Raw genomic sequence first — 8862 nt, 5'->3', positions numbered from 1 at the left:
ATGCCCGACTCCTGAAGAACCCCAGCTCCAATGCTTAAGGACCAGGTTTGCCCAACTGCACATACGCCACACATCTCCTCTGCTGATGAACCTGCACATTCTAATGTCTGCACATTCTAATGTCTGCACATGCTAATGTCTGACATGCTAATGTCTGCACATTCTAATGTCTGCACATGCTAATGTCTGACATACTAATATCTGCACATGCTAAGGTCTGCACATGCTAATGTCTGCATATGCTAATGTCTGCACATTCTAATGACTGTACATGCTAATGTCTGCACATGCTAATGTCTGTACATGCTAATGTCTGACATGCTAATGTCTGTACATGCTAATGTCTGCACAAGCTAATGTCTGCACATACTAATGGTTTGGTTTAGAGGCCGGAGGCTGAGACCAGCACCCAGAGGTGAGAGACCCCGAGCTGGGTGGAATTTGCTCATGAGGATCTTCTCTCCACCTCATTCTCTTCTTGGTCCTTGTTAGGAGAAAGTCGGGCAACAATAAGCCCCCCTCCCCGTACTGCACCACCTTATACATAATGCCCCCAAAACACAGTGCTCAGTGCCATCTCCACTGCCCCAGAGGAGAGTCAGAGTCAGAACAGACTGGAAGCTTTGGGTACACATGAGGTCTGGCTTCCTTTTGTTTCAGAAACGAACTATGTCACCAGGCCTGAGGCAGACTGGCCACTGTGTATCTTTGCTAGGATTTCTGACATGTAGAGGAGTGAGCTTTATGTTCTCTTTGTCCATTCTCCCTAAGAATAAACAAGCCAGTATGTTAGCTCCTGAACAGCAAGTGACAATCTGCTGTCCTCAAGGAGGCCGATGCCATGGGTACCCTGGTCCAGATACAATGACGGTGGCCTAGATGGGAAGATGGACCCTTAGGGATCATGTGTGTAAGTGTGTGTGAGTAGATTGGGAGTTTGTGTGTATTGTTTTATATGTTTCTGTGCGTTTAGTGTATACACATGCATGTCATATATATACAAGCTTGCTTGGGTTGTGTTTGACCTGTGTCTTTTCTGAAATTTTCTTTACAACCATGGAGAGATGGCTGGATTTAGCAAGTTAAGAAAAACCACATATCAAAAACCTGGCAAGTGAGATGAATCCTGGAATCCTTGGTTTGCTTTCCTAGGGAGCCTGTAGAATGTTCTCGGTGCACTTCTGGGGTTCCTGCAGTCTATGTGACAATCATGGAGGCCTTTTTGGAACTCCATTCTCCTTTACTTCCTAAACATGGTTCATGCATTTTAACTTCAGGCTTGAGACTAGCCTGCCATCCTTCCCTAATCCCTCCTATAGTGTAAGTCAGAGGGGTCTCTGCTTTTCTTGAATGACCCTTAGTGGAACAGCACACATAATTTTTCTGCACATGGTGTGGCTCAGATAATTAGCCCTGTGGACACTGGTACCTTGTCTTAAGCATTTTGTTGTCTCTATATCACAGAAAGAACAGTGCGGATCAGCTACTGAACTTGCAATACTCTCCAGTAAATGAATGCATTCTCAGGAGGAGGCAGCAACTTCAACTTTTACTCCCTTTCCCCATCAAAACTTCCTCAAGAACCGAATTACCTTTTACCTGACAAATCCCAGAGTGCTTTGTTGGTCCTTGTCCCACCCACTGTGAACTTACTGGAAATATCTGTTCTGGAAATATCTCCCACATGCCCTGGCCCCAGAGCTAGACACGTTCCTGGCTGAGCTTCGGTTTCAAGCTCAAGCAGAAGCATTTTCAAATGTGTCCTTTTCCATCTGACTCTCAACTAATCCTTCCCGACTTCAGATCTTTGCACAAAGTCCTCATGTCATCACTGGGGAGTTCTGGGCCCAAAGCAAAGGTAGGAAGAAAAAGCCCCAAATCTGTACGCTTTATTTCATTGGTACATGTATTTAATCCATCTGCAAACTGTTCATTGGATAGCATCGTCAGCTTCTCTCTCTGGGAACACTAAGGTATGTGTATTCAACAGTGGAAAATAAACATAAGATTTTATTACAAAGTGCCACTGCCGCTCCTGGCATGAGTAATTTGCGCACCTGCATTTTTAAAATGTTTCAAAGTTTTTCCCCTTGGTGAATTCGTGGTAACACACATTAGCTTCCTGGCTGTCATAGTCTGGTTCTTGTAGGCTCCTGTTATTTCTACCCAGGCCATACAGAAGTCACTGCCTTTAGAACAGAAAGCCAGCAAATATGATGGGTGACCATGGAAGTCTCCAGCAATTCAGATCCTGCTCCTATTCTGATAAGTGCTTGCCTCCAGGGAGTCTGCAGTCCTATTGCTCCTCTGAATTTCACGCCCGGAGGGACAGGAAACAAAAGTCAGAGTGGTCCCAGCAAGGCATGGTTTCTGGCTACAGAATGGGAATTGAACCTTCCTACCATCTTGGCTTGGCAGGTTGCTTCTCTCATGCCCTGGCATTGACCCTTCCTACCGTCTTGGCCTGGCAGGTTGCTTCTCTTACCCATTGTGAAGAAGTTAGTCGACTGCGACTCCTCAACAAATGTGGTGACCCAGTCTAAACCACTTGGAACTGGGAAACCAGTCAGCAAAGAGCCTGGCGCTGGGGAGCCTCCAGTTTGGAAAGTGGTGTAGAGTCACAGGAAGGAGGGACTGTTGCTACTGTCACAGTATCCTGGCTTCCTCGGGTTTTCTGCTCTTTTCTGTCTGTGCAGTGATTCCGGTTTTTGCAGGTGTCTAAAGTCATCCCAGTATGCACTGTGCTAGCTAACAGTTTCCCCTGTGAAGCCTGTAATCTCCTGGAAATGTTTTCTGATTCCTTCCAATGTCCCCCACAACAGCTCCAAAGGCTGGCAGTTCCAAGTCATCTCAGGCATGTAAACACTTTCTTGAGTCGTATTGCAGCATATTGCACTCTTCCCTTCAACAACAGGTCTCAGAGGAAGATGCTCATGGTCCGGCGCTACACCAACGTGATCATTAGAGTCCCCACTTCTCTCAGCAACGTCAGGCGGAGAACTGACTCTAAAGAGCGTTTATTTATCTGTCCAACATTGCAAATGGGGACAGAGTGTGCACACCTGACAGAATTGTTGGGTGTGACATCTTCATAGTTTCGTGTGATGGAGAGCAAAGCAAGCCTTGTTCATTAAGCAATGCTTAGTTTTCAAACAGCACATCTGCCTTGATGCTTTTGGCCTCAAAACAGGGTTGAACACACACAGCATTTTCAATACTTGGATGCAGGCCTGCTCCGTCTTAGCATCATGGTGTTTTGTGAATGGTAGGCAGCATTTTACTGGAGAAGCTCAAGCTCCTTGTTCTGACCATGGAGAGGCATCTGTGGGCCAGCTCTTTGAGTTTGACTGCTAAAGTGGTTTTTAAGATTCCTTCTTGGAAGTCAGGAAAGATGCTGGGGTGATATTTTCTATGTTCTGTACAGTGATGTTTGTGTTAAAGTCCTGAGTTCAAGTTCACACAGTACCTCTTAGAGTCCTCTAAAACTTCCAAAGTAGTTCATCTCAGATCCCACCTTAACTAATGCATGCACCATTGTCCAAAAGCAAAGAACTGAATTGTAACTGAAATCATACCACACATACACCACAGAAGCACACACAGCACACATCATATATAAAATGCAAACATCACAAAAATACACACTACACACCACACATCTACCAAAGCAAATCTACCACATATGGTACTATACACACCACATAAATCACACTCATCACAATGCCTCACACAACATACTAAACATACACTACTCACCATAGCCACCTACATTTATCCCAAACATTAACCCCTCACATACCACACAAGCATACACATGACACCACACCACATGCATAAGCCACACATACACACCACTCCACACACCACACATCACATCCCCACATGTCATGCATCCCACTTTTGTTTGGAGGGAAATTAGGTTTGATAGTCTTCTAGACTGTTCTGTGCCTTGGTTGCTCGTTGATGTCATTCTATGTAACATTTTGGAAGCAGAATGGGAGTAACTGGGAAAATAATGGTCACATTCAGCAGATGCTCACATGACCTTGATAACATGACTTATATTAGAAATCTCCTAGACTGTCCACAGTTTCAGGCAAGAGATTACTGCACTGATTATGTCAGCCATCCAGAGTAAGGGCCTTGCACTTGGAGGAAACACTCCCTAGAGTGACGACATAGTAACCAAGCTAAGGTATATCAGCCTCCCTTCTGGGTCTTTGTGATTTTCTTTAGCTATTATTATTGTTTTAATGCATGGTTTTCTTATAGCCTAGGGTATCCTCAAACTCACAATGTGTCAGAAGCAGGTCTTGAATTCCTAATCCTCTTGGCTCCATTTCCCAAGTGCTGAGATTACAGATATGTGCCACCAGCATTGGCTTATCCATCACAATCTTAACCTGATGGGAGAAATAGTACAAGGTACGGGACCAGGCCCAGTTCAGGTATTTGGGCTGCTTCTGTCTTTTGTCCCTCTCATCCTTACTGTGTGCTCTTCAAGGCCCAAGAAACAGAATGCATCCTGGCTCTTCACCTTCTCGTCACTAAAGCTCCTTCTCAACACTAGAGGCCTTAGGAGTCTAAGCTGGATGCTTCAAGTGGAAATATCCAGCTCCAGCCATAGACTGTGTCTGTTCTCTTTTGTGTTTTGAAATGGGTGGAAGACTCGCAGAGGCTCCTTCCTAAGGCTTTTCATCATGAGCATTAACCTAGTGTCAAACAACCTGATCCAGTTATCACTGTGCCATGTGCGTGCCCAGGTCTTAGATATTCACCTGAGCTAGTTATCACTGTGCATGTGTGTGCCTAGGTCTTACATATTCACCTGAGCTAGTTATCACTGTGCCATGTGTGTGCCAGGTCTTAGATATTCACCTGAGCTAGTTATCACTGTGCATGTGTGTGCCCAGGTCTTAGATATTCACCTGAGCTAGTTATCACTGTGCCATGTGCGTGCCCAGGTCTTAGATATTCACCTGAGCTAGTTATCACTGTGCATGTGTGTGCCTAGGTCTTACATATTCACCTGAGCTAGTTATCACTGTGCCATGTGTGTGCCAGGTCTTAGATATTCACCTGAGCTAGTTATCACTGTGCATGTGTGTGCCCAGGTCTTAGATATTCACCTGAGCTAGTTATCACTGTGCCATGTGCGTGCCCAGGTCTTAGATATTCTTCAATCAGCCCCTACTACCTAGAATTTACTACGTCAACCAAGTTGGCCTAGAATTCACAGAGATTTGCCTTTGTTTCCCTTCCAGGTGCCACCAAGACTGGCTGACTCGATTGCTTTTGACAGTAGTATTTTTGTAATCAGAAAAACAGTGATATCAAAAATAGATTATAATATTATTTAGAATATCAGTGATAAATTAAATGCTAGCATTATAATAAGTGTATAATAAATTATTAAACACTAGTATTTATATATTAATATTTACAAATATTATGTATAACCACTTATATACTTCCACAGTGTTTGTGATATTATTGTATGAATAGGGTATGAACAGTATAATTCACTGAGGCTCTGTAATAGCACACAGTATGCTTTTTCTCATGACCTATTATTTGACTACTTAACCTTGGTTTCAACATGCCTGTTCCTTAGCATGATAATTTTGCTATGTTGGCCTACACTGCCTAAAATGATAATAATTTTTTAATCATTCTGAAATGTTGGTTTTATTTGTGGCATTCTATTTTTAGAGTTCTGATGAGAAACAACAAAATAGTGAAGCCTCTTCAGAGATTTCATGAAATAGAATTTGAACCACTTGGAGTAGAAGGCTTCATTGCCTAATGACACCAAGACCATAGATTTGTGGGCATTTGCTCCCTTGTGCCTGAAATAAAATTGCTGTCTTCCTGGTCTCTATTTTGAGCACACACTGAACTAAAGGGGAGTCTACTTCTCAGGAGAATAACCAAGCCAAGGATGTCATGTTCCATCTTTGTGATGAAATGCAGATTTATCGCTAAAAGGCCAATTCTTCGTTTTCAGATCCAGAATATAAATGGAGCCCCAAGAAATGTTGGCTAATGAAACACTGGCTCCTCTCCCCTGAAGGAGGACCTGGGTCTATGCTCTGTGTCCAGAGTCCTTCCTGAGGGGACAGACCATATGCATGCTCTTTGCCTCTTCATCTTGGCTTGCAGGACTTGGCTGTCTACAGGGTGGCAGGCCACAATCGGTGGTCTCCAACAGTCCTTGTGGACCATTCCTGACTTACTTCCATGCCTCATGCAGATACACCCAATGCATTTGAATTCTGTGTGCTCTGGAGGGAGACATTGAAGCAGAACTGCTATTGTTCTGGGTGTTTGGGTGATGTCCGGTCCCTGTCCCCTTTAGCTTCCCTTTTACTGGGCAGCCATTCTCTTCTTCTAAACACTTTGTGCAAAGAGTAAGGATGGGGATGCCCTCTTTTTTCTGCCTTCCATTTCTATCAGTTCAGGTTAGGTGTGTGTGTGTGTGTGTGTGTGTGTGTGTGTGTGTGTGTACACAGGCTGATCTTAAGAGATTTCTAGGTCTTGAGGGATTTAAAGACTCATTCCTCACTTGCCAACTAATCCTGGTGGGCTTTGGTTTGGAGGCATCCCTTCACTTCCAAGCATCAAAAACTCCTCTTTCCCTCTCTTTGCTGCTATTCCTGTGGCAAATGAGTCACAGTGAGCTTGGATGGCTGTCGTGGACTGGTCCAGGAGGAGAAGATGGATGGACTTTAGAATCTTCCTTCCATGTTGGTGCTTTCAAGTAACTGGTTACTGTAGAGACGGTAGTCTTGCGTATAGGGAGGTTCCCAGGGAGACACCTCCAAACTTGGGAGGAGACAATAAACACATAGCAAACACATCAGCTTTTTTCCTGTTGCCTGACATGTCGAGAATCCATCTTCTTGTACCTTCTTTTATTTCCATTGGTTTTGCTGTGACCTCCAATGTGACTCTGGAGGCTTAGCCTCTAGTTTGGCCTGTCTGGGTGTTCATCATTCTCTGTATCAATAAGAGACAGTCAAGTCCATGTTTTCATGGGGCTGATGGGGAAACAAAGTTCCTGGAACACTAGCTTGTGCTTGCCCATGGCTGAGAACATGGAAGTCGTGCCCATCCTCCTCACACGCTCATCTCCAGGCACCCCACAATCAGCGTCAGGGTTCTGCACAGAGGTTAGGTGTGGGGACAGGCAGGAGGGACCTCCACACTAGAAGAGGACCAACTTCTCAAGCTACAGCTGTGTGGCCCACTCTTGATGAAAACTTGTGTGGAGAAAGGAACTGAATGACATTCCCAGTCTGAAGAGATTCCATTTCATCATTTTGTACACATACATTCATGATATGCTATATGTTATATATAATTTACTAAAGTATGTTTTTTTAAAAATAGATTTGAGGAGCATGGAGACCCCAGAAGCGTATGTTATTGTACTGGGCTCAAGTTTCTCTTTCCCGTCCACAGGGGACCTCTGAGGGTCTATTTGAGGGCATGAATATGGAAAATTCAGCTCCAACTCTCCCACCTCCACTCCCTGAACAGCACTGCAGAACTATGAGATTTTGAAAGAACAGATGCGAGAGACAAAATAAGTGTAAAAGGAATTTGGGGAATGGGTCCTAGGAATCACCACATTTCCTATGACTCTCAGAACACACAGATATTTCCAGGGGTACTGTACATCTGGGGGGCTTCAAACCGCCAATTATTTTTTCAAGCAACGTAATTACTGCCTTCTCCTGAAAATGCCAAACACTCGAATGAAATGCAGCTTTAGAGATCTTCACTTAAGTTAATTGGTTCCAATTACTCAGACCTGCTTTGCCCCCCAAAACATGTGAAAACCAAGTGTTCATTTTCTCTCCCCATCTCCAAGCCACCTTTCGTAAAGGAAAAAAGGAAGGGAGAAAGGGAAGGGGACAAGAAAGAGAGAAAGCCTCACATGGGCTCTTCATGCTTCACGGGGATTCAACTGAACTTGGACAGGGACCGTAGGGAACTGAGGAGACGAGGGAAACAGTCCAGCTTACATCTGGGGCCTGTGGTCTGCATGGACACTGAGGGCCACGGAATGTCATGGGGCTTCCCATCTAAGCACCCTGAACATATGCTGTGGGCTGATTGGCTGAGTGTACATGCTCATCAAAGAACATGGAGGTGGATTGTTTATAAGACGGTCACTTTCAATTAGTGTTGCTTAGATTGTGAGCTAGAGCTTGGCACCCAGCACAGCAACTGGGTCTGTTCTCAGACTGCACATTGAGGAGTGGGGTGTGATTAGGTGCCTCTTGCAGAGCAGCTGTGAGACCCTCTAGCCAGGATGACAACTGGGAACAACCTTGGCTTGATGCAGACTCTTAGTTTAGTTGTTCAACCCTGGACATGGCATGATAAAAAGACATAAACGGGGAGATTTTCATTGTCCCTAGAGATAATGCATATGGGTGTATAGACTGTCAGGCCATTTTGACCTATTCTGGTGCCTGCTGGGAGGACTGATCTATTCCATTTAGTAATGTGTCTGTCTCAATGGAAACCAATCGCACATTGTAAGATTGTAGAGGTTTCTAATTCCAGGATCTGATATGGTAGGTAGACCTTCTAAAGATGAATTTACCTATTCTTAGCCAATCAAATTAACTAAATTGAAGGACCCCTTTTGCTGAGTTTGCTGAAACCCGTGTTAACTGGGGTCAGGAAAGTGGTTGAAATATGAGCCTTCTAAGATAAAGAGCCTATCTTTCTCAACAACGGGAAAGAGGGTGACACTGCATGGGAAGCCAGAGCCCTAGTGTCTCGGAAAGCTGTCCAAAGCCTGCCTTTGTTATTCAAGCTAAAACATGGTGATCCCGGAACATGGCA

This window comes from Arvicola amphibius, chromosome 5, assembly GCF_903992535.2.
Source record: "Arvicola amphibius chromosome 5, mArvAmp1.2, whole genome shotgun sequence".
NCBI classification, from domain to species: domain Eukaryota; kingdom Metazoa; phylum Chordata; class Mammalia; order Rodentia; family Cricetidae; genus Arvicola; species Arvicola amphibius.
The sequence above is the reverse complement of the archived record's forward strand: the minus strand, read 5'-3'. Positions refer to the sequence as shown.